The 21,515-nt window shown below is 42.6% G+C and overlaps 1 protein-coding gene across 7 annotated transcripts in view; it reads left to right on the top strand.

The window, feature by feature from the left end:
* Positions 1 to 21,515, top strand: part of ACOT7 (acyl-CoA thioesterase 7) — a 161,349-nt gene that overhangs the window by 107,885 nt on the left and 31,949 nt on the right. The gene's annotated exons all lie outside the window — the stretch shown is intronic.

Consider the following 21,515-nt stretch of genomic DNA (forward strand, 5'->3'; position numbering starts at 1 on the left):
TTCGATTTTTAGTTCATTTCTGTAATATAATGAGGAAAAGGGGAGAATGGAAATGGAGCCTCCTCCTTATAAAGCAGGGAAAAAGTGAGAGGAGGTGTTGTTATTTAGCTAGAGGAGAGAAAGAGGATGGATTTTGTCTTTTCCCCCTCAGCCCTCTCTGACTAGACCCCCTCCCTATGACTGCCTTCAATTCCTACTGGCAGGCTCTCTGGGATCTTTGTTGGAAGAAGCTTTCAGGTGGTAAGCCTCTTTCGTCTGGGGAGAGAGAAACCCCTTCTCTTTCCCCCTCAATTCAGTCTGTCTTCTAATAAAGCTGGAGTCAGTTCTGGGTCCTAATGAGTAAGTTTATTCAAGGGAAGCAGGAAAAGGACAGGGCTGATGAATGGTAAGGACTGAGATTCAGGAGGGAAAGAGAGGGTCCCTAGCTAATTAACACCCTTCCCCTCAAAGTTAGGTAGCTCAGGTCTGATAACCTGAACCCCTGAGGGATTCAGAGTAGAGAAATCCTGGTTTCTTGTCTGGCACAGCAAGTGTCCCCAAGTTCAAGGTTCAAAAGGGGTTGTAGAGATCTTTGTGGACTGCTTGTCTCTCAAAGTCCTTGTCCACTGGCTGGGGTTCAGGAGGATCTGAGATCAGGAATTCAGGGAGAGAAAAACCCTCTGCCACTAGGAGTTCATTTCAACTGCCTGGATCAGCTTTTTCTCTCCCTCCAAGATTCCAAGTTCCTTTTCTCCCATCCCCTATACCCCTCTTTGCTGCTTGGAGGATTCTTGCAGCTCTTTCAGGCTTATTCCCAAAGTTTCCGGATTTCTCTCTTATACTTCTTATCAGTGATATGGTTATTGATAGTTGGCAATTCTTTTGAGAACTGTTTGTTCATATCCTTTGATCATTTATCTTTTGGGGAATGTCTTTTGATTTTTGATATATAAATATTTATGTAACATTTATTTAATTTAATATTTAATACATGTAATTCTTTATATATCTTGGATACCAAACCCTTAAAGAAATTTGATGCTTTAATTTCATTGGTGCAAAAGCCTTTCATTTTTATACAATTATTTATTTATTATAGCTTTTGTAATTGCTTCTTTGACTAAGGACCATTGTTTAAGAACTTTTTTTTGATTAAGGACACATCTTCACATAGCCATAAGAAGCATGTGATGTACTTCTCTTCCAGTTTTTTATAGAATAATCTTTGTTACATTCCATTATGATGTATTATGGAGTATGATAAATTTAACTTTTGCCAGATTGCTTTCCATTTTTCTCAGCAGTTTTTATCAGACAGAGCATTCTTTCCCAAATAATTTGTTTTCCATTTTATCAAACATTGAGCTCTTGAGTTCCATTATTTCTGATTCTCAGTTGTCTAGGGTTTTCCATTGATCTGCTTGCTTTGTATGGGCTAGTTTGATGCTCATAACTGCTCTATGAGGTAGCTGCTAATTTCCTCACTTTGCAGGTGAGGAAACTGAGACCAAGAAGGTTATATAACTTGCCCAGGGTCATCTAGCTCATAAGTACTACCTAAGGCAAGATTTTAATTTGAGTCTTTGTGAATCCCAGTCCAGTGTTCTCTCAGTATCCAGTTAGGATACTAGGGTAAAGAGTCCTAGGAGATGTAGTCTCCCAGGGTTCAGATCCATTTTAAAATGCACATTACCCCCCCATAATTCTTTGGGAGATCAGTCTCCCCAATGGATCAAAACAAACGTAAATAAATTTATAATCACAATAAAACTAAAGGGTATATACATCAATGCAAGGGGGAAATGGCAACAGTTTTTACAACAAAAGAAAACCAAATACTTGGTGCTTTTTTACAAAGAAATCAGGGGGCAGTCCCTTTCTTCACAATTATATATCTATATCTATTTCTATATATCTATATCTATCTATCTCTCTATATATGTATATAAAACAAATGATTTTTTTTTGACAAAACAAATGAATTTTTTTTAACTAAACAAGTGAATTTTTAACCTCAAAGTTCAAATTTGTGCCTCCAGGTTTTCTCTCAGGATCTCCTGGAGCAGTGTACAGTCTCCAACGGCATCTCCATCTATATTCTGAGAGTCAGTAAATTTTTTTCCCTAAACTTTTTTCACATGAAATAAAAACACAATTCCCCCTGAGGAGGATATCAAGAAAGATGGAAATCACACAGGGAAATGTGTGTGAGGCATGAGGCATATGAGTCACTGCCAATTAAAATCATCATAAAAGTAGCACAAAAAAAGCCAAATAACTATTGGATGATATTTCTAAACATCCAATCCTAAATTTTATATGGAAAAATTCTAAATAAGACAAAAACACAAAATTACAACAGGACTTTGAGTAACGCCCAATGAAAGTAATTCATGTCCAACATCATGCACTCACCCACTCAGCAGCCAGGACCACAGTCAACCACCACAGCAAGAAAGTTAGGGAAAAGGGATTAGATTTTTATTCCTTGGTTTGATATCTTTCTTCTTTCGTTGTTTCTTATTAGGAATAGAACATGGAGCCAGAATAGCTAACTGTTAGGTACTTGATATAACTTTCACAAGGATTGTGATGCAAGGAGTCCTGTATCTTAACATATGTTAAATGCTGCAACCTGGAGTCTCACACTAGGTTCAAGTCCTTCTTTTATTGGCATAGAAGTCTCTAGAAGTCTCAGTAATCTTAGCAAGATTGGTTTCTCTTTTTGACCTTTGTGCGCTTTTGGCACTATTCAGGTTAAATCCGTGATTCTTCTTTGGCACTGTGTTGATCAGGTCTGTGCTCCTTTTTTATTCCCATTTCTTCGAATCAGACATATGTACTAAGTCCCATAATATGTAAATACTAATGGTAGTTTCAGTAGTCTAAGGCTTTTGGGGCAGGTAGTTACTGTTAGAACTAATGGACATAGTAAACGTACACTAGTGTAATAATCTAAAATTTTTTCAATTTAGGTAGGTGACATGTGCTTAGGAAAATTAAATTGCACATGAAATTCTAAGAAATGTGTCCTATAATCAGTGATTATCAAAAATGTCTTTTAATCAGTATCACTTAAGGAGGGGTAGAATATAAAGGTTCTTACCCAAGAACTTTCTTACATTTTCTCTTACCTTAGCCATGATCCACAATGTGAGTGCAAATGAAGTAAAAATCAATAAAGCAGTGAAGAAAATATAAAAATTTCCCAAAAGCACAAAATGCAAATCAAGACAATACAGGTCATTAATATAAGTCACTTATACAGTTTTTCTGTGTGGTGATATAAGTACAAAGAAAAAACCAAAAATTCAAAATTCATCAAATACAAGTTTTCTAAAAGTTGTTATGAACTTTCATAAAGGCACAAATCCAGGGTCAAATACAGGATGGCATAAATAAAGGATGGTACAATCAATTATTCAGTATCAACAGAAGGTACTTGTTTTTCATGGCTACAATGAATCCATGAGTCCTCCACAATTTCTTTTTTAAACTCTTATCTTCCATCTTGGAATCAATATTGTGTATTGGTCAAGTGAGTCACACAGCTAGGAAGTGTCTGAGGCCAGATTTGAACCAGGACCTCCTATCTCTAAGCCTGGTTCTCAATCCATTGAGTCATCCAGCTGACCCCTTTCTCCCCAATTTTAATAGCTGTTGGTGTAGTCAATAGGATCTAGAATGGTCCATCATAAGCAGGTTCAGTTGACCCAGTACATTTGAAATTCTTTATATACACACTATTACCTGGGTTTAAATCATGGAAGTCTATAATAAAATATAGAAATATATAGAAGTCTATAGGGCCTACCTGAACAGTAGCTCCAGAGTTTTGAAGTTCTCGCAATTTTGTTTGTAATTATTTGATATATATTGCAATGGTTGTTAACAATGATGTATAGGCAGGGTTAAATGGTTGAGCCTGAATAGGTGGATGTCCAAATAGCATCTCAAATGGTGAGATGTGTAAATCACTTCTGGGCTGACTTCTGAGATAAAATAGAGCCAGAGAGAGAATTTCAGCCAATTTTAGATGAGTCTCCATGCACAATTTGCCAATCATAGTTTTAAGTTCTTTATTCATTCTTTAAAGTTGGCTGGAGCATTGGGGATGATACAGTGTATGAAATTTAGGAGTTATATCCAAACATGAATACATTTGTGATAAGACTGAATCAATAAAATGGTTTCTTCCTTCTGAATCAATATGTGCTGACAGGCCAAAATGAGGAATAAACTCTTCTAGAAGGACTTTGGCAACAAAAGCTGCTGTGGCTCGAGCAGTAGGAAAGGTTTCAAGCCACCTAGTTAGCTGATCGATTATGACCAGACAAAATTTATACTGTCCAGCTTTCAGCATAGGGATAAACTCAATTTGCAATGCTCAAGTGGTGTGTAAGGAAGAGGATGTACACCAAAGGCTTTGCCCCAAAAAGCATGTTGTTTGAAGTCCTTGGCAGGTAGGACAAGCAGTACATACTTTGGAGGCAATTGTAGTTATTCCAGGTGCTACTCATACTCTTTTAAGAGAGTCTACAATGCCTTGGGTGCTGAAATGACCATGTTTATGGATGGAGTGACAAATTTAGGTGTAGAAATTTCTAGGGATCAGGGGTTTTCCATCTGATGGTACCCATACTCCATTAATTTGTTTGGCTTTAAATTTCCAATGAAAGAGTAATCTCTAATCTTCTGTTGAGTCTATAGTGCCATTGAGGTTCTCTCAACCTTTGTCAAGTCTATACTTTTAGAACTGAGTATTGGGTGATTTTATTTTGTAAGTCTGGGGAAGCCTCCTCATGCCCCAGATCAGATATGCTGGAACTCTTTGTTTTGAGGACAGGGACTATTTTCACATGTGGCTTTGCATCTCCAGTCCAAACTAGGCATTAGTAGGTGCCCAGTAATTGCTTGTTTAATTGAATTGTCCAGGTGTATTGAAGAGGTCTCTGCTAGGATCTGCCTGTCTATCTAGTGTCAATAAGGGGCCTATTAGACAATTTAACATGTATCCCTCCACATGTGTAGGTTCCTCTGTAATTACAGAGTCTCTTGTAGGAAAGTTAGGAGGGTCCTTACCATAGGGCATATGACAAGTGGTCTTTGCCTTGGCAATCATTAAGGAGGGGGAAACCTCCCCTTCTTAAAAGAGCACCCAGCAGCCCTTCTTCAAGTACTTGTAAATGGGTATTGTCTTGTCTTCTCTAGGCCAGGCCTGCCTAGGTCCATCACCTTGTGGTCCTTGAAGGCCAGCTTTCTTCCTGCTAGCATCTTGGTTAAGACCCCAGGGTCTGGAATGATCCAGGCTTGACAGGACAGTTTACCCTGAGTTCATGAAGCAGCCTAGTGTGTTTGAAATCATGGCTAAAAGAAGAATGCCAGCCATTCCCCTGTCACGTCATCCTCTGGCCAAGTGTTGGCTACCAACCTTTGCCCTCGGCATTGTTCATGGAAATTAGCAGGAGCAGGAGCAATGCTGAAAGTCAGAAGCAGAAAGGTTCCAGAACTCTGGAGAAGTGGCAGGTCTGTTGTTTCTTCTCAGAGACAGTTAAGCAGGCAGGAGGTTGAGTTTCTATGTAGTCTTCTAGGGTGGAGCTAGAGAGCTAGATATTCTCTCTCTTGAGGCTTTCCTTATGATCCAACCTTTTCATGTGGAAACTATTGATGCTGAGATATTCCTACAGAGCTGCTGAAGCCATCAAAAGCCATCTATCAGTGAGACCCTTTGAGCCATGGTCCTGTTTACCTTCTTAACCTGCTACCTCCATCACCACCCAAGGGGGGAATTTGGGTTAGAGAAGTGTAGTTTATTATAGGAACTGGGACCTTTAGGTAGAGAGCTAACTGGCAGTGCAGACACCATCTCTCTGAAGTTACCAGCTTGTTTTGGGGGGAGGGAGGTTTATGTTCTTTAGTTTAGATATTCCAAACCCTTTTCACCTTTCCCTTAGTTATTAAACCAAACTGTCCTGTGATTTTGCAGTGCCTGAGTTGCATACCCTAGGCTGGTATACCCTTCCCAAACCAGAATACTAGCCCTATAATACCACCCTTGAACCTATGCAGGGGTCCTTGACTGGGTGTGGTGGCATTGGCAGATAATGAATGATGGAAGACAGTTGGGAGTGTCAGCCTGGTCCAGGCTTTCCACGGAACTACTTCTGCTAGGCCCAGGGTTGGTTTTATTTTTATATCTCAATGATTACATACTTTCTTGGCACACAGTTACATGATTCATTATACATGTTCAAATGCAGATAATTGGATAAGTGATACATTAACTTTTAACAAATTGTTTTGTTAACATTCTGTGATCATTCTACATACTTATATTGTTACTGTTGATTCTGACAACCTATACAAAGCTTTTGCAAAAGATAAATTATTTCATCACAGGTGGAGTAGCTAGAAGTCAGTTCTTTCATTAACCTGTGAAGTGCTTTGGACTTGTGGAAAATCAAAGAAAATAATTTGTTACTTTTAATAAAATAGATAATCAATCAGAAGTTCTAGAAGACAATCAGCAAACACTGTAGCCAAGTTGAGGGATCAAAGGGGTAATGGAAAAACAACTCAGTTTTAATATTAGGATAATCATTTTTCAGTGTTTCATGGGGAATTTCAAAGATGGATTTTAGTTTGTAAATCAAGTCACTGAGGCATGGCGTACTGGCCTCTCACTAGGGTGATTGATATACTGACTTAGGAGAACTTGTTTCAGGCCTGTACATTGGGTGGAGAATTTTTGAGTATAGATCTTGTTAGAAGTTAACCCATAAGAGTCTCTTAGGTTTGATTTCATAAGTGTGATCTTTTAGTGATATTCTGGGAGGATGATGTGGAACATTAGTATTAATCCTACAAGCATTTTGCTCTCATGCTATCTTTCCTGAAACTAGGGAGAGAAGCAATTCCAATAGTAAAGAATGTTAGTAAGAGAAGTCACACAGAGGGGGGCTGAGTGGGTGTTTCCATCTTTCCTGGGGGTCACTTTGTGACCTCCGATTTCCACAAGTGACTGTGTCAAACTTCATGGCTTGATGGCCCCCAGCAAACTTACAATTATCCTAATTAGTTATTTCAATTAGGTATTTCACTGAGGAGGGTCATGTTCTGGACAAGAGTCCCAAAAGGTTTTTTTCTAGAGTCAACAAGGGCAGCTTTTGCTTTATGCAGATTGCCCAGCTCTGGTGTCTGACAGTATGAACTGCCTCATGATGGCTGAACAAAATCCAGGCCAATCCAAAAAATGGAGCAAATGTGTCCCTGTTTTGGGGTCAGATATTGGGCTTGGGTTTTTTTGTTGTTGTTGTTGGTTGTTTGTTTTGTTTTGTTGCTTCCACAGAGAAAGTCACAGCAGGTATTGACATTCCAGCAGGATAGTGGATCAAATTAAATAGTTTCCACATGATCTCTCTTGATTATCTTTCCCTTCAGGAAATCCACCTGGTCCTTCTCTATTATGTATTATGGGTGCCAGATCCTTGGCAAGGTTCATGATCTTATCTGTTCATTTGTGAAAGGGTTTGTAGCTAGAAGAGTGCATAGCTTCTAGGTCTTTCTCATCTGAAAAGTATTTGAGGAGGCAGCTGGGTGGCTCAGTGGCCTGAGAGCCAGGCCTAGAGACAGGAGATTCAAATTAAGCCTTAGATCTTTCCTAGCTGTATGACCCTGGCCAAGTCACTTAACCCCCCTTGCCTAGCCCTTACTGCTCTTCTATCTTAGATCTAATGCACAGTGTTGATTCTAAGATGGAAAGTAAGGGGGGGAGGGGGAGAAGAAAAGTATTTATGCATTAAACACAAACATTTGAGTCAGTTGGGAAGTAGAGGAAAGAGTTTTTGATTTTTTTTTCCTAAAATATAATTTGGAAGTTTCTTGTGCCTCAGTCTTAAAGCAATGTTCATGAAGCATTTTCTACCAGACTTTTATGATCACTGAGGTTTATTTGTGGTCCTTGAGGACCCAAGTCAATCCAACAGCATTTATGAAGACTTATGTGTAGGCCTCTGTGCTGGGCACCAGGGACACAAAAGCAAAAATGAGTCCCTGTCTTTGAGGAAGTCACTTTTCTCCTGGTCTGTGCACACCAATGTGTATGGTACAATGAAAATTGAGAAGAAAGAGTCATGACTACTATGAGAGGCAGGTCACATTCACTCAGCACCCTTCCAATGAGCCATTTTCACCCAAGTCAGTCCAGATTAAAACCAGAGGCTGCTCAATCTCCTGGCACATTAACCAGCTCTTTCCTCCCACACATATTCTGCTCTGTCTGCCTTCCAGACCTTGTTTACAGGATGCTGGCAGAGAACCTTCTGAGAACCAGAGCCCTATGTGGCAAACTTTCTGAATTCAGGGAAATGACAGTGAAATGGCCCTCCTGCCATGCCACATATACTTTGCCCCTCCTTGGTGCATAGTCTGCCACAGTTGGGATCTTGAGATGGTGCAGCTTTTCAGGCTGGCTCATGGAGCTTTTTGATCCAAAAGGGAGATAGGCAGGTTAGTGCCCTTTGCGCTGTTTCCCTGGAGCATGATTTCTTCCCTGTGTTTTCAGGTCCTCGTGGGCCTGTCATCGTTTTGGAAGATGGGGCCAAGGGCTTTAGACCTTCATCCAGTTTCAAACTGCAGGATGCAGAACTAGCTTTGTGTCTTGTATAGAACTGCAGCTATCTCCAGAACCCCAGGGGGAAGGGAAAGGCTTATTAATTCATGTTCTTTACAAGCTGAAAAGATAAAAACTCCCTCGCCAACCCATTAGCCCATTGGATTCATTCAATCAGTCCTGGGTGCATTTCTTGCCCAGGATATAAATGCATCTACTGGAAGATAATATATGGACAGACTTGTGTGTGTGCGCATGCACACACACACCCACTCTTAAAAGGTGGCACTTGTTATTTATAGATTCTTCCCCACGCACACACATTTCCAGACAGCCTCCTCCCAGAGAGCTCTGATTAAACAGTGTGTTAAGGAATGGTTTCATCCTTGTTAGTCTTTGGAGGAGATACCTTATGGTTTTCCTTCCTACCGTGATAAACAGACGCACCTGCAGCTCCGATTGCCTCTAGTTGCTGTCATCTTGAACCTTTGTTCCTGGACAGTGGAGGAGACTGTCAGACAGCATTAGTGAGGGGGCTGGAGAACTTCAGAAGCAAAGAAGGCTGAGGAGGATGTATTCAGAACAGATGGAAATTGGAGAAGGGAAGGCACTGGGAGATGGGGCTAAGGATGGAGACAGGGAAAGGCCTCTTGGCAGAAGGTGGGATCTGAGCCGAGTCTTGGAGGAAGTCAAGGAAGTGGGGAGGTCAAGATGCAGAGGGAGGGCTTTCCAGGTGTGGGGGACAGCCAGTGCCAAAGGCCAGAGCTGGGAGATAGACTACTAAGTGAGTGTAATAACCAGGAGATCAGTGTCATTGACTCTCAGAGTATGTAATAGGTCAAGTGTGAGAAGGCTGGAAGGATTATGAAGAGATTTAAATTCCAAACAGAGGGCTTTCTGTTTGGTTCATCAGGTGATAAAGATCCACAGGAGTTGATTGGCATGGGGGCAAGGAAGGGGGGGAGATCTATGTCAGATGGTCAGGTCTGGGCTTAGAAAAATCCCTTTGGCAGCTTGGTGAAAGCTGGATTCGAGTTGAGAGAGACTTGAGGCAGGGCGACAACTTCAAAGGTTCTCATAAGCAATGAAGTGGCCCTAGGGTTGTAAAGGGAGAAAACGACAAGATTTGGTAGTCGATAGGATCCATGAGATGAATGCAAGTGAGAAGTCAAGGATGACCCCAAGGTGGTCTTCCTGGGAGTTGGGAGGCAGGAGTGAGCCTCAACAATATCTGGAAATTTGAGATGAGGGTCGTGTTTAGGGGGAAATTCAGTCAGTCAGCAAATATGTTGAAGTGATCAGAGTGCTTCTTTAAAAATGTTTTGAATATGACAAACCCAAAGATCCCAGCTTTTGGGACAAAAATCCACTATTTCATAAAAACTGCTGGGAAAATTGGAGGACAGTGTGGGAAAGATTAGGTTTAGATCAACACCTCACACCCTACAACAAGATAAATTCAGAATGGGTGAATGACCTGAATATAAAGAAGGAAACTATAAGAAAATTAGGCAAACACAGAATAGTATACATGTCAGACCTTTGGGAAGGGAGAGGCTTTAAAACCAAGCAAGACTTAGAAAGAGTCACAAAATGCAAAATAAATAATCTGGAATATATTAAATTAAAAAGTTTTTGTACAAACAAAACCAATGTAACTCAAATCAGAAGGGAAGCAACAAATTGGGAAACAATCTTCATAAAAAACCTCTGACAAAGGTTTAATTACTCAAATTTACAAAGAGCTACATCAATTGTACAAAAAATCAAGCCATTCTCCAATTGATAAATGGGCAAGGGACATGAACAGGCAGTTCTCAGCCAAAGAAATCAAAACTATTAATAAGCACAAGAAAAAAGTGTTCTAAATCTCTTATAATCAGAGAGATGCAAATCAAAACAACTCTGAGGTATCACCTCACGCCTAGCAGATTGGCTAACATGACAGCTAGCTGGAGGGGATGTGGCAAAGTGGGGACACTAATTCATTGCTGGTGGAGTTGTGAATTGATCCAGCCATTTTGGAGGGCAATTTGGAACTATGCCCAAAGGGCGCTAAAAGACTGTCTGCTCTTTGATCCAGCTATAGCACTGCTGGGTTTGTACCCCAAAGAGATAATAAGGAAAAAGACATGTTCAAGAATATTCATAGCTGCACTCTTTGTGGTGGCCAAAAATTGGAAAATGAGGGGATGCCCTTCAATTGGGGAATGGCTGAACAAATTTTGGTATATGTTGGTGATGGAATACTATTGTGCTAAAAGGAATAATGAACTGGAGGAATTCCATATGAACTGGAATGACCTCCAAGAAGTGATGCAGAGCGAGAGGAGCAGAACCAGGAGAACATTGTACATAGAGACTGATACACTGTGGTATAATCGAAGGTAGTGGACTTCTCCATTGGTGTCAATGCAATGTCCCTGAACAATCTGCAGGGATCTAAAAAACACTATCCACAAGCAGAGGACAAACTGTGGGAGTAAAAACACGGAGGAAAAGCAACTGCTTGACTACAGGGGTTGAGGGGATATGACTGAGGAGAGACTCTAAATGAACATTCTAATGCAAATACCAACAACATGGAAATGGGTTTGAACCAAGAACACATGTGATACCCAGTGGAATCGTGCGTCGGCTATGGGAGAGGTGGTGGGAAGGGGGTGGGGGGGAGGAAAAGAAAATGATATTTGTTTCCAATGAATAATGTTTGGAAATGACCAAGTAAAATAATGTTTAAAGTGGAAAAAAAATAACTACAAAAAAATGTTTTGAAATCTGCAAGCTAGAGATAGGGTCTCCTTTGCTTTCTATGGTCATCGTGCTAGTCAGTAGTGAGTGGATTTAGGCTGTATTCTGACCTTTTCCTATCTAAATTCCCATGGTTCTTGCTTCTTTATCTTGGGTAAGGTTTGGCAGCTGGAACTAAGTCATGGAGTTCCATCCCAGATATGTCCACAAATGAAAGGATCTATCTTCTAGGCTTGGTGTGGCAGCTGATGAAGCATTTTAGAATCCTTTTGATTTAATTGCTATAGGAAAACCAGTTCTTTATCTGTCATCCACATTTATATATCCTTTGGTATTGGAAATCAGTGCTTTGGAGGGAAATAGTTACCAAGTTAAGGTTTGTCAAATGGTGTGAAGAGAAAACCTAACCACAATGTAGATGGCAATTGGTTAATAAATTCATTGATGAATGAATTAATATTGTGAGGCAGGTTGGTGGCAGGTCTGACCCTTTACAAGTGAGCTTGACTGCTTTGCTGCAGGGATGTCCAACATGCTGGCTTTGGCCCTCATTACTGGTCCAAAGCCCTTCCAAACCAGATTAAAAAGTAATTGGGAAATATTTAGCAAAATAAACAAAAATACAGTGGAGCCTCAACATGTCAACATGTAATTTTCTGAGTCAATCAGCAGTCCATATCTTTTGTATGGTTTAGTTGCCCTCTTCCTTCCTTCCTTCCTTCCTTCCTTCCTTCCTTCCTTCCTTCCTTCCTTCCTTCCTTCCTTCCTATTCCTTTTATTTTTTAAAAATTACATATAGTAACAATTTTTTAGCAATTGCCTTCTGATCTTTACAATCCCAGTTCTCTCTCTCCTTCCCTCCCTCCCTGTACCTTTTTCCAGATGGTAAACAATCTGATAGAGATCATTCCAGTGTTGTTATGCAATATAAATTTCCATATTCTTTATATTGTGAAGACATTTATCAAACATGTAGGAAAAAACTCATGAAGGAATAAGGCAAGAAATAGTACAGTTAGATCTATATTCCTACTCTTCTATGTTCCTTCTATGGCTGGGGACAGCATTTTTCATCACAACACTCTTGGGGTTGTCTTGGATCTTTGCAATGCTAATAATAGTATAGCCTTGCACAGTTGATCATCGTCCATTATTTCTGTTACTAAATACACTGGTCCCCTGGTTCTGCTCATTTCACTTTGCATCAGTTCATACAGGCTTTTCTGAAATCATTCTGTTTGTCATTTCCGATGGCACAATAGTATTCCATTAAAACATAAACTTAAGCCATTCCCCAATTGATGGATATCCCTTCTGTTTCCAGTTTTTGAGGGGCCCCATTTTGATTGGACTTTGATACCTTTTCTTTACTATTTACCCATCTCTTATAATAGGCCGTGCCCTCTCCTCCATTGCCTTTAATGGTTACAGAATGAAGGGGCACACTGGTATCAGTTCAGCTCATAAGAAAGCAGTTGCTCAGCTTTGGGAGCACAAATAATCCACTTGGCATTCGCTTTTCTGCATTTTTGTTGTCAGGGATCATGAAGGAGTTCAAAAGCCATATGTGGGATGAGGCAGCTAAGTTGCCAGATGGAATATAAAGGTGAATGCAGAAATGTGTTTCATCAGGATACCAGCCCAGGAAGAAGGGAGGCTGGGAGGCCGAGAGCACCGAAATACGGGTTATTTAAAGAGGTGTTTGTGTCCTTTGGGATAGAGCTCTCTCATCCTTTTGCCTCATAGATATTTCATTGAAATTGCTAGAGAGCCTTCTCTTGAAATAGTGAGAAATAAACTCTCTCTCTTTTGTGCAGTGGTCATGTGCTTGTGGCCTGATTATAGAAGAGCATGTTAATCTGCAAAGTGACATTTGAAAAGATATTGGAAAATCCCTTGAAATGTCAACATGCGTTTGAAAGAAGCATGTTATCATTGCCAATTTAAAGATGCCCATGCTTGTGAGAAACTCAGTTTAGTGAAGAAACCTTGGAGAAGGTCTTCATGAGGCAGAGTAGAAATAGTCCTGGCTTTGACTCCTGGGACACCTTAATACTGTGATCTTTGCTCTTGACCCCATTATCATTCAGTTGCTTTATCAAATGAGATAATATTTGCAAAGTGCTTAGCACCATGCCTGGCACAGTTGGTGCTATATAAATGTTTATTCCCGCCTCCCCTCATCAGTAAAGAGAATGATCCCTCTCCTGTCTACCTGTCAAGGCTTTTCTGAGGACACTGCTTGGATAGATTTGTATCACCACCACCACCATCATCATCATCCAAGCTTTGAGTTAAAAAGGCAAAAAGGCCAAGGCAGAAACTGGGTGCCACTAGAGAAGGATTTTCTTCCTTTTGTTTGTCAGAAATAAGACCCAACAAACTTATTGTTTAGGGATGACGGTAAATGGTGGGCGACCTATTCACCTTTCTGAAAATGGACTGGTATCTACTGATTTGACTTAGAGCCTAAATACTGACATTGTCAGTATGCTAGGATGCCCGCTCCATGCCAATTCCCAGGTGCCGAGTTCTTGAATCTTCATCTAAAGAGTACCCCTCCTGGAAGCTGGAGACCAACGTCAGTTGGGGACTAAGTTTTGGTTCCTCCATTCCTTTCCCCACTCACAGGAACAGTAGCCAGGGGGATCTAGATGAGCCATAATGCCTCTTTGGAAATGTCCAACTTAAGAACAGACAGTACACTATTGGAGCTTTAGAAGAAGCTGTGACCCAACAGCCACATAGGCATTTTTTGTTATTTTGGTGTTCCTTTGCTAGGAGTAGATACAGTGGGAGCTCAGACAGAGGCTTTGCGCCTTCTTGCAACTATCCCTTGGCCAGAAAGATCAAGGTTTTGACCAAGACACCAAAAACCTAATCTGGTTAAATAGCTTCTTTAACTGATATACAAGGGCCTTTACAGAGAAGGAAACTGGATCTTGGATAGGTAAATTGACTTACCTAACATCACATGGGGGTGAGCGGCAGAACCACATTTCCGATCAAGGTACAAACTCTCTGGGCCCCCAGATTTTGGCCTTAAACTCCACACTGCCATTTCCTCTTCCCACCTCCCTGATGTTAGGAATAGGAATTTGGCTCTAGCTCCAACTTCCTTCACAAGGTCCTGCAAAGTAGTGACCCCAGCCAGCTGGCACTTGGAACTCACAGATTTGTGCCTTCTGCTGCCCTAACTTTTTTGATTGGGTAGTCAAAGTTGTCAGTGTGTAAAATTGTAAATTGGGAAATGTAGCTATCATTAAACCTAGATTTTAGCAAAACATTTGATTAAGAGGAAAAAATATAAAGATATTAGCTGTTCATTGAGATGGATTTTAAACTGGCTTAATAACTGAACCCAAGAGAGGAGCCATTAATATTTCAAAAACCTCTTGGAAAGAGGTCTCTAGTAGAGTGCTCCGGGATCTGTGCTTGGCCCTGTGCCATCAAATGTGTTTATCAGTGACTCAGATAAAGGCACAGAAGGAATCCTCTTTCCAGAGGATGCAAGGCCAAGAGGGAGAGCTAATTCATTGGGTGATGACTCAAGCTCCAAAAAAATTCTGGCAGGATGGAACACTGGGTCTAATCTAATATGGTCAACTTTGCTGGAGCTAAATGTAAAGTCTTGGGCTGAAACTCAAAAAACAACTTCCCAAGGGCCTCATGGAAAGGGATGTTTGGGCACCAGGTTAGGGGAAAGGGATCTAGGAGATTATGGGGCCTACAGGCTCTGTATGAACTGAGCCAAGAACCTTCCTGTACTTTTAGGCTGTCGTGAGAGGTGGAACTTCCAGAAAGGAGGAAGAGATAGTGAAGTTGTATGTACTTGACTTAGTCAAACACCACATCCCATTCCAAACACCCATTTCAAAGCTGCCAGTATTAAAAATGCAACCAGGATGCAAAGGGGTCTTGAGTTCATACCATTTGGGTACCTAAAAAGGGAAGACTTAGGGGGACAGCATCCTCCCTGTCCTGGGGAGAGGCCCTTGTTCTGCTCAGTCCTACTTCAGAGAGGCACATTTTAGGTTCAATATCAGGAAAGACATCGCAGAGCTACCCCAGAGTAGAAAAGTGCCTCAGGAAGTAACAGCTTCCCCTCTTCTGGAAGTCTCAAAAGATTCCTAAAGATATTGTGGAGAGGAATGTTTTGTAGACAGGTATTGGTTGGCTTATGTGACTTCTGTGATCTCTCCAACTGGAAATTCTGTGATTCCTTTCTTCTTTGATCTTCCTCTGCTTCTGTCTCTCTGTCCGTCTCTTGTCTCTGCCTATCTCTTTTTTTCTCCTCTTTCTGTTTCCTTTCATCGTTGATCTGTTTCTCCCCCTCAGTTTCCATCAAGCTAGCTAGCACAGAGGATAGAGAGGCAGGTCTGTCGTTGGAAGGATCTAGGTTCAGATATGGCTTCAGACACCTTCTATTTGGGTGACTTAATCACTTAACTTCCCATTGTCTAGCCCTTGCTACTCTTCTTCCTTAGAACCTATTCTTAGCATCAATTCTGAGACCAGAAGGTAAGGGGTTTAAAAAATATATGTTCTTACAAGCACTTATCACTCCCTCCTAAACAAATTGACAGCAAAAAGAAAACTGAACACAGAACCCCTCTAACAAATATCCACAGAGCAGCCAGACAAGTTCTTGCATTGGTCGTGTCCTCATTGCCTATTTTAGACCGATGCACACTGGCAGCAGGTGAGCACTGTCCTCCAGACTCATGGGTTATCATGGCACTGATGGGAGTTCGACAGCCTTTCAAAGTTAGTTTCTCTTACATCATCATCATACTCTTTATTGAAATTTCTACTAACTTCATCTCTGCCTCAGTGCATAGAGCTTTTCTCATTTCCTCAGGAACTGTCCGCTTCCTCGTTTCTTACGGTAGAATAATATTGCATGCCATTCTCAGATCATTTCTTTAAGCCATTCCTTGGTAAGTTGGTTCCCTCTCAGTTTCTAGTTTTTGACTTCTATGAAGAGAGCTGCTCTAAGTCATTCGTTTTTTCCCCCCCCAAGAAGCTCACACCCTATAAGTTCACAGACTGTCTCTAACCCATCGCTGATGTTCATGCTCAGCTCAGAGACTTCAGTGTATTCATTGGTGTCCTCTGAAATGCCCAGTTCATCCATTTTCTTGACTCTTGGGTTTTCCACCATCATTCTCACTTACGTCTTAGATATTGCCATTACTTGGTTCCTTCCATGATTCTGAATGATTCTGAATTCAGAAATTCCTTCTCTGGTCCCAGTTTTTATCAAGTTTGCGGCAAATCAAATCTAATCTATTTTCCATGTGACAATCCTTCTATTTCTCCCTCTACCTTTCTCCAAGATCTATTTTTATTTAGTCTGTTTGTTTTAAAGTAATTAAAAGATTTGTCACAAACTTAATATTGAACACGAATGCTAGTTAAAACTTGTGTTTACCACTAAATTTAAATGCACAAAATACAACTGTGCTGAGAAATGATATGTAAATCTAATTTGCCATATTAGAATATGAACTCAAACAGAAATGAAAGATTAGCAAGGGATCATGGAAGACTTCATGAAGACGGTAGCTCCTAGGCCTTTGGGGGAGAAAAGGGGTGGGGACAAGAGAAGAGAATAAGCATTTGTATTGCGTCTATTTTGTGCCAGGCACTGTGCTACTATCATCTCATTTGATTCTCCCAACACTGGGAGGCAGGGGCTTATTATTTTGTCTATTTTATTGATAAGGAAACTAAGGCAGACAGAGGCAGACATTGCCCATGGTCACACAGCTCATTGGTGTCTATGGCTAAATCAGATCTTCCTGAATCCAGGCCTGGCACTTTATCCACTGTGCCACCAGTTGCCTCAAAAAGCAGGATTTCAATTATTAGGGTAGTGGAAGAAGTCCATTCTAGGCAGCTCAGACTGGCAGGACAGAATTGGGCAGTTGCCCAAAGTCCATTTTGGCTGGACCATGGGGTACCCAAAGACGAATGGTATGATAGAAGATTAAAGAGGTAGGTTGGAGCACAGTGGAGACAGGATGTCCATGCCAGGCCAGGGAACTGGCACTTTATCTGGGGGAAGTGCCCAACATAGTGTCTGAACAGAGCCAGTGCTTTCCAAATGCTTGCTAGGCGGTGGATTAGGAAGAATCCTCATTATTAGATTGTGAGCTCCCTGAGGGCAGGGATGCTTTAGTCTCTCTTGGTGTGCTCAGCACATGGCACAGTGCCTGGTGCTTGATAAATGTTTATTAACAGTGAGAATGAAAGGAAGATGGAAGATTAGAGTGATTTTAGAAAGGAAGACCTTTTAGGAAGCTTTTCTAAAAATCTAGTTAAAAAAAAAAGAGTGGAAACAGGTGAGGGCTGTTGTGGGAGAAGAATCATGGGATTTCAAAAACTGGAAACACATCAGAGCTCCATTAATTATAAGAAGGAATTTTTATCATCAACGTCTTTAATAAGTGTTGATCCAGCCTCTGCTTGAAGGCTTCCAGTGATGGCAAACTCACCATTTCTTGAGGGAACCCATTCTATTTTTGGACAACTTTAATTAAGTTGTTGCTAAAATTGGCCTCTCTGCAATTGCTACCAACTAATCCCAGTTTTATCAACTTTGGGGCAAAGCAAGTCTAATCTATTTTCTTTTTTTCTTTTTTTTTTAAACCCTTACCTTCCATCTTGGAGTCAGTACTGTGTATTGGCTCCACAGCAAAAGAGTGGTAAGGGCTAGGCAATGGGGGTTAAGTGACTTGCCCAGGGTCACACAGCTAGGAAGTGTCTGAGGCCACATTTGAACCCAAGACATCCCTGTCTCCAGGCCTGGCTCTCAATCCATTGAGCTACCCAGCTGCCTCCATTAATCCATTTTCCATGTGACAAAGCTTCAGATACTTGGGCATAGCTATTGTGTCCCAGCCCAAGTTTTCTATTTTTTAGGCTCTACTCCCAGGGCCTTCTATGGGGTCTCTTGAGCTTGAGAGAAGGCACCATTAGCTTTTGGGACCACTGTGTTGTACTGTTGACTCTGAGCTTACAGCTCTAATGACTAGATATTTATCCCTTCCTTCTAAGTCCTAGCTACTGAGGTTTTGTTTGGCACAACAGTCTAACCTCCTGGGCTCCTTCTGGCTATCATTTTTATCCTCCATCATCAGTCATAGAATTTGATCACTATTGAGGCTGGAAAGGGGGATCATTGAGTACAACCCTCTTATTTTAGAGGGAACTGGAATGGGGATACCAGGGACCTAGAAGGGAAAGGACTTTCTTAAGGTCGATTCGCAAGCTAGTGGCAGATGCGTGGCAACCATCCTTGTGGCAGTCACGAATTTGAGAAGCGTGCCATCCATGCCTTTATCTAAGCCACTGATAAAAATGTTAAACTGAACCAGCTAAGGAAGAATGCTTTGGTGGGTCACACCGTACTTCACATGAATGAGTTCAGAGCACCAGATGATGCAAGGATTCTTTGCATTCGGTCTTCACCACTAGGCACTCAGGAATGAAAAAAACGCCAGTTTGATTTACAATAAGGCAACAGAAATCACCAATTTTATTTATTTTAGGAATCCGCTCTTTCCTTTTATTTTTATTTTTTCTTTATTTACTGTGTAGTGGTTGCAAGAAAAAAGAGTAGTAAGGGCTAGCAATGGAGGATAAGGGACTTGTCCTGGGTCACCCCTCCAGTAAGTGTCTGAGGCCAGATTTGAGCCAGAGAACATGCCTTTCTAATATTCTGAGTGGCTAAAAGAGAAGCATTAAGCATTTCTGCTGCATCATCTCGGGGAAGAGCATCGGTGTCCTTGTTTTGATTATGAGCTGAACTTGCCTCTTTTCTCATGGAACACCAGGATTGCTTGAAAGAACAACCGATGAACCATGGTTATTTAGCCTTGAGAGTTTGCAGACATTTTACCCAAAATGAAGTAACTGAACCTATCACTTCAAGGAAGACAATGGATAATGTTGGTTACCGGTGATAAAATGTGAGCTTTCAGATGATAACTAGTATTTGGGAAAACTGGATCCACCACCATCAAAAGAAGGTAATTAAAAAAATGTTAATCAATTCGTTGCCGCTACCAGATGAAATGATAGTTAAGTTTGTCCTCAGAAGTCACATCGGGAGACTTGGGTTCAAGTGCAGCCTCAGAGTCTCAGTAGCGGCGTGCTCCTGGGCCAGTCACCACACCGCAGAATCACTTTCCTCGTCCCTTTCATTGCCGGACTCACGCGATTGCTGTGACAGGAGCGCTCTGCTAGCCTCATAGAACAGCTCTGGAAAAAGAACTTGAAAACAACCATTTTGATCGTGTTATTTTAGGGTAACTTGTCTCCTTTGCAAGGAGCCTGCCTGCCCCACTCTCTGAGGCCCCCAAACCCTCAGGATCCTGCCGAATGAACAGGAAGCATGGTCTGAGCCATCTGGACTTGTTGAGGGCTGTTCTCTCTCTTTTTAAACCCTTCCCTTCCGTCTTGGAGTGGATCTTAAGTATCAGTCAGGGTGGAGACTGGCCCAGGATCACCCAGCTAAGATGTGTCTGAGGCCAGATTTGAACCCAGGGCTTCCTGTTCTCTCTATCCATGGAGCCACCAAGGCGCCCCCAAGAGACACGTCTTACGTTGGTTTAAAAAGCCATTTGCCAATCTGTGTCATGTTTGGGTGAGGGTGGCCGGCCGGAAGGAGCCCCCCAGCCGTCGCTGTCGTGCCATCTCTCAGGATCGGCCCACCAGCCTTTGCAGACACGGGTCCCTCCATAGGCGCTGAGGGCTGCCAGGGAGACCGAGGATGCCAGAGGAGGCCCACGTGCTTTTGGAGAAATAAATCGATTCAGGGGGAGGTGGCCCAGGGCCCCGGGCAGACTGGTAGAGGCTCTGTGTGAGGAAAGCTGCGGCCCGGCCTGGCCAGGGCCTGGAAGGGAGGAAGGAGAGCCAAGTGCTGCAAGCCTGCAGGAGGCTGGAGAGGCCTGGGAAGATGCATTGTGTGGGGCCTCCCCTTTCGAGGCCCGGCTCTCCAGGCACTGAGCTCTGCTGCAGTCGAGGCCAGCGTGGGCTCCTCAGGGGCATTCACATCCAAAGGCCGGGGAGGCAGGCTGGAGCTCTCAGAGCACAGACATGCTGGGTGGCCCTAGCAAGAGTCAGGAAGCCCCGGGCGCTGTAAAATCGGGACATTGTTTGTGTTGCTGTGCCTCCCTGCAACCACTCTGGACCAAAGTTTGAAAGTATGCCCCGGAGGCTTGGGTTCAGATCTTACCGCAGATACCTGACTGAGAGACCCTGGGCAAATCATTTCGCTTCTATGGGCCTCCCTTTCTTCATCCCTTAAATGAAGGGTTTAGGCTGCTGGTAAACAGGGTGCTGCCTTGAGACAGAAAGACCTGCTTGGGTCGTGAGCTGTGTCGCCTTGGGCAGGTCACTTACAGGGTGACTCGGTGCCCACTGATGACTTCATGCTCGAGGTCTAGGATCCCAGGGACAGGCTCCGCAGGCCTTTGATGGGCGTCGCTATCCTTAGCCTTCGGGCCATCATATTATGGTCCCAGGCTGAGGGAATGGTCAGTGGGGAGGAGGGGGTGCCCACTGTCTGGCCCTTCCCAGCAGGGAAATGAGGGCCTCCCTTGTTTCAGATGAGGGTACCATCAGCTGGTCCCAAAGATTGCCCTGCCCGCAGAGAGTGTGTGTGCATGCGTGTGTGCGTGCTGCCTAGGCACTCGGGGGGGCTTCTCTGGCGAGGGGAGGCCTGCACGTGGCACTGATACTCTTCCCCTGCCCCTCCGTCCCTCGGGGCTCTGTGGCCTGAGGGAAGAGCTCAGTGGGAAGGCCTTGCGTCCATTTGTCCCTCTGACATGCTTTCCTGCATCGTGGCCCTGGGAGAGAAGCATAACTCCTTGTGCCTCTGTTTCTCTGCCTGTTAAAACACATGAATCCATCGACCCTTTCACTGAGAGGATACGGAGATGGCCAGTGCGGAAGGCCTTGAGTGGTTCAAGGGCGGGCAGGCCGATCTCTTCCTCCTTCGCTTCAGGCAGGCCTGTTTGAAGCTGCTAACGTTTGGCCGGTCAAATGCTTGGCCTCTCTAGAAAAGGGCCTTTCCTGCAGGAGGGACAGTTCTTGGTCCGTGTCCTGACTCTGGATCCCTTTCCCTTCTCTTGGGGCCTCCGAGGAGGTCTTGGGACTGAAAAGC

This window comes from Monodelphis domestica, chromosome 4, assembly GCF_027887165.1.
Source record: "Monodelphis domestica isolate mMonDom1 chromosome 4, mMonDom1.pri, whole genome shotgun sequence".
NCBI classification, from domain to species: Eukaryota; Metazoa; Chordata; class Mammalia; order Didelphimorphia; family Didelphidae; genus Monodelphis; species Monodelphis domestica.